General features: G+C 49.7%; 1 non-coding gene across 1 annotated transcript; it reads right to left on the bottom strand.

Annotated features, from left to right (window-relative positions):
* Window positions 1–4,853: 4,853 nt before the first annotated feature.
* On the bottom strand, window positions 4,854–4,927 carry TRNAR-UCU (transfer RNA arginine (anticodon UCU)). The gene has a single exon. It is a non-coding gene; the product is annotated as a tRNA-Arg (tRNA).
* Window positions 4,928–5,192: the final 265 nt, after the last annotated feature.

Genomic DNA, 5,192 nt, shown 5'->3' with positions numbered 1-5,192 from the left:
GAGAGAGAGAGAGAGAGAGAGAGAGAGAGGGCGGGGGGGAGGGAGAGAGAGGGAGACTGACATGAATCTATTTGCTTTGGAAAGTGCGTTTCTTGGAGTCCTCTGTAAGTTGGTGGTGGGAAGATTCGGGAGAGGGAAGAGGGTGCGGGAGACCGGCCTGTGCTCATTGTGTGTTCGGGTTAGAATCTTTCCAGCTGTCCCTGCTTTGGGTGCCTTATAGGACTGAACAGCTCTGCCCCCTTGAAATTTGGTGTGGCCATGTGATTTGCTTTGGACAATAAAAAGTGACGCGTCATCTCTGACTGGGCGCTCTAAGAGTCGTGTGCTTTCCTGATGTTCCCTTTTTCCTTCTCGTTATGGAAGTGCATAGATACACACTGTGAGCAAGAGGGAAACCTCTGGGGTGAGCCAGGTTATGGCCCCATAACCTAGTCCAGTGGTTCTCGATGGTCTCCAGACTGACAGCATCTGTCACCTGGGAACTTCTTAGAAACGCGCATTCGGGCCCACCCTAGACCTACTGAGTCCTAAGCTCTGGGGTGGCGCCGGCAGCCTCCGATGCCCGCCCCGCCCCGAGGCAGGCGTGGAGCACTGCTGCCTCGGGTCTGCTGGTTGGTCAGCCGGCTCGGGGCCTGTGGTGCTGGTGAGAGGTGGAGATGGCCCGCCAGCGATGGGCTTCTGGCTGTGACGAGGACGGGGAAGAGCTCTGCAGGAGAAGGGCTGAGGCCTGTGGGTTGGGGTGGGAGGGACGGCGTAGGGAGGGTGTCGGTGACGGCCCTGAGTTTTGTCTGACAAAAGCAGACAGGTAGAAGCACCACTCACTGTCTAGACAGTATTTTTGTAAGCGTTACATTCACTTGGGTTTTGAGGTTCGGGAGCAAGGAAAAGCCTATCGAGGAATTTAAAAAATTTTTCATTGAGTCCTTGACTCACATATCAGTTTCTCACGTTGATCGCCCCACTTGTCACTGTGCCCTTTCTGCTCTCCTGACCCCCTGTCTTACTGTCCCCCACCTGCCCCCCCACTCGAGTGGAAGCTCTTGCTCCTGGCGGTGCCCCCAGGACTGCGCGGTGCCTGGCCGCGCTCTGCCGCCGGGACTGGCCCGCGTGTCGGCACCGCGGCCGCCTCTGTGCCGTGGCGGGGAGCAGGCAGCCCTCTCCACGCCTGCGGGTGGCGCGGAGGGGTGTGCGGTCCATCCTTGTGACCCGGGGGCTGGGCCCTGCCCCAGGCCCCTGGCTTCTCAGCTGCTGGATTCCTTCTGGGGCGGGGGTGGGCGGGGGGAGGCGGCGGGGGGAGGGGAGGGGAGGCGGGAGCTGGCCTGAGCGCAGGGAGGAGCTGGCGGGCTTCAGGCTGCTTCCTCTTCCTCAGGTGCGGAGGGAAGGCTTGTTTTGGGGGAGCGGCCCCGCCCAGAAGGAGAGCTGCAGGGGAGGCATGGAGGACGGTGCGTGTTAGGGTTTTCTCCCTTTTGTTCTGCATCTGAAATTGTGTACCTTATTTGTGGAAGATGAGTTGGGGTTGAGCATCACGTTAACAGCTTATTGGATTCTTTTCTGTTGAGTTCTGAAATCTATATGAAAAAGTATTTATTTCTTAAAATTCAACTTCTTATAACTTCTTCGAAAAAAATATTGGTGGTTCTTGTTTGTCCAATGTGGAGGCTAAGCTTGTGTGCATTTCTCAGATACCAGTATGCTCTTGGCTGCTTTAGGGATTTCTGTGAATTAGCAGTTATATCAGCAAAGGGTCAGAACACATCATAGGTAATTACCCTCTCTACTTCCTTTGGAGAGGGGCCCTGTTCATTTTTGTAGGTTGATAGACCTCTGAGATAGAGGAAATCTGTGTCTTGATGGCCCACTAGGAATGAAACGTGTTTTCATAGGACCTTGCCCTGGCTTTACAGCTCTGCCTCTCGAGGACTCCAAGGTAACTCCTTGGGGCCGGGCACAGCACCCTGGGTGTTTGGGTGGAGGCTGGCCCCTGTTCTTGGCTGTGCCCTCTTTGTGGGCTGTCCTTGCCTCCTAGAAGCCATTGCTGCTTCCCTGGGCCTGTACCAACTGCTTCTCTTGTTCTCTGCCATTGGCTGGAGGTCTCAGAGCTGGTCCTTCAGCCGGTGCCAGATCCTGGCACCTTCTCACCTCTCTCCTCCCTTTGTGAGTTCCCAGCACGGGAATGATGTAGTAGAAACTGAGTTGTGAATTCCAGCCTAGAGTTTATAGAAATCTTATTTTCAAGGATGTGCAGTTTCTTGATACATCATCAAGGCAAAATAGAAAGCTTAATTATTATTAATTTTATAATCAGAAAGTACATTTTATGGAAAATCTGTAATAACTACAGTCTTACCAACCAAATGTTTAGGTATATTTCCAGTTTACCTGTTCATTCATCAGACTGAACCAGGTGCCCTAAAGACAGTTTCCTCTTTGAGGGTCATAACAAAAGGTAACAGTCTAGGTAACTATTCCAAGGAGACAACTGCTCTACTCTTTCAGCTGTTTCTTGTGGTATCTATCTGTACTTAAAAAAAATAACTTTCTAATTTTGCTGAGTTGAGAACTTTGCGGTTTATATATTATGTGTTAAGTTCTATCTACAGGAGATAAGGATTTAGCTTTCTTTCCCCCTGGCCTCCCACTTCCTCTTCCCCAGTTCTTCCCAATATTGTGGTGTCTGGGTTATCTATTCCTCCCTGATAAGCTATTCCAGAACTTAGTGGCTGAAAGCACAACATTTATTTGTTAACAGTTTTGCAGTTTGGACGTCGTATGCCAGGGTTAGCTTGTTTCTGCTCTTGTGGTGTCAGTTTGTTTCATTCCTGTGGCTGTGTGTTGGAATTGACTGTTGGCCACGGTCCACCATTCTCCCCAACATAGGCCTCCCGTGAGGCTGCTTGGGTCTCCTCATAGCATGGTGGCTGGTTCCTGAAGGAGGAAGTGAAGCTGCCAGTCCTTTTATTTTTTTCTTATTTTTATTTTTTTACTTTTAGGCCACACCGTACAGCTTGTGGGATCTCAGCTCCCCGACCAGGGATTGAACCTGGGCCATGGCAGTGAAAGCCTGGAATCCTAACCACTAGGTCATCAGGGAACTCCCTGTCTGCCAGTTCTTTTAAAGGCAAGGCTGGCTCTGGTCTGGCATCACTTTTACCATATTCAGTTGGTGGGAGCAGTCACAGTCCCAGGCCAGAATCAAGAATGTGGAGAAATAGATTTTATCTCTTGTTGGGGGAATTACAGTGAATTTTTGGCCATCTTTATTTTAATTCTATATTTTTCAGAATTTCCAGTTGCCCTTCTTCTTGCAACATCTTTTTTTTTTTTTTTAAACATTTATTTATTTTGCTGTGTTGGGTCTTAGTTGCGGCATGCGAGATCTTTTTGTTGCGGCATGTGGGCTCAGTAGTTGTGGCTTTCAGGCTCTAGAGCACAGGCTCAGTAGTTGTGGTGCACAGGCTTAGTTGCCCTGCGACATGTGGGATCTTAGTTCCCCAACCAGGGATCGAACCCGCGTCCCCTGCATTGGAAGGTGGATTGTTAACCACTAGACCACCAGGGAAGTCCCTGCTTTTAAATTCTTATCTCTCATGGTAGGCTTTCCTCACACGTCTGATGGCCTTCGACTGCAGGCCCACTGTTGAGACGGAGGTCTGGGAGCTGACGGCAGGTCCTGGGTGGAGGCTTCCCTGAGGGCCGATTGGTCAGGACCCACCATCAGTATCAGCAGGTGTTCTCCCTGGATCTTGACAAGTGTCCTCTTGCTGGCTGTGTCTTGTAGTTCACTGCCTTGAGCGCCCCCCTCCGGTGTGCCCTGTCCTTAGACTACACTCCAGTTCTTCTCCCGCTGGGGTGGGGCTGGTTGCCAGGCCGTGGGTGGGGTGGGTCGGGGACTGCACGTTATGTGGACTTAGATCCAGCTCTTTTGACTTAGGGTTCCCAGTGTGTGCAGCACATGCCCCTGCTATGTGCAGTGACTTATCGGTTAATGCGTTAGGCATGTGTTAGAATTAAAATAGGAAAATACCTTACAGACATGTGAATGATACAACTTAACATGTTTAATACCTTTCCTAGTCAACAGAAGATTTGATAGGTTACAAACTGAGATAAGATTAACATAAAATTCATCAGTTAAACTATTTTAAAGTATATAATTCATTGGTTTTGTAGTACATTCTCAGTGTTAATGCAACCATCACCACTATCCAATTCCCGAATATTTTCATCATTTCAGTAAGAAGCCTGGTACCTATTGGGCAGTCACTCCCTGTTTCCCCTTTTCCCCCAGCCCCTGGCAACCACCATTCTACTTTGTCTCTGGATTTGCCTATTCTAGACATTTTATATGAATAGAATCATGTAGTATGTGGCCTTTTGCGACTGGCTTTTTTCTCTCAGCACAGTGTTCTCAAGGTTCATCTGTGTCGTATCATGTCTCCATACTTCATTCATTTTTTAAATTTTTTGCTACATTGGGTCTTTGTTGCTGTGCACGGGCTTTCTCTAGTTGCGGCAAGTGAGGGCTACTCTTTGTTGTGGTGCGTGGGCTTCTCATTGCGGTGTCTTCTCTTGCTGTGGAGCATGGGCTCTAGGCACGCGGGCTCAGTAGTTGTGGCTCACGGGCTCAAGAGCACAGGCTCAGTAGTTATGGTGCACAGGCTTAGTTGCTCCGAGGCATGTGGGATCTTCCCGGACCAGGGCTCGAACTTGTGTCCCCTGCATTGGCAGGCAGATTCTTAACCACTGCGCCACCAGGGAAGCCCACTTCATTCATTTTTATGACTGAATATCCCATCGTACGGGTAGATCACACTTCTTTTTTTTCCCCTGTCGCGCGGCATGTGGCATCTTAGTTCCCTGACCAGGGATTGAACCTGGGCCCCCTGGCGGTAGAAGTGCGGAGTCCTAACCACTGGACCACCAGGGAAGTCCAGATCACTTCTTCTTCTTTTATCTGTTTATCAGTTGTTGGACATTGGGTTGTTTTTTGCTTTTTTGAATAATTTTGTGAAAATTCTTGTACAAGTTTTTGTGTGAACATGTTTTCAGTTCTGTCTTGGGTAGATCCTAGGAGTGGAATTGCTGGGTCACATGGCAGCTAAGGAACTTCTCGATTGTTTCCCGCTGCAGCTGCACCACTTTCCATACCCCCGGCAGTGTGTGAGGGGTCCAAAGATTTGCCATATTACACT

Source organism: Physeter macrocephalus, unplaced genomic scaffold, assembly GCF_002837175.3.
Source record: "Physeter macrocephalus isolate SW-GA unplaced genomic scaffold, ASM283717v5 random_1064, whole genome shotgun sequence".
NCBI classification, from domain to species: Eukaryota; Metazoa; Chordata; class Mammalia; order Artiodactyla; family Physeteridae; genus Physeter; species Physeter macrocephalus.
Note: the sequence above shows the minus strand (reverse complement) of the source record. Positions and strands in the feature narration are given on the sequence as shown.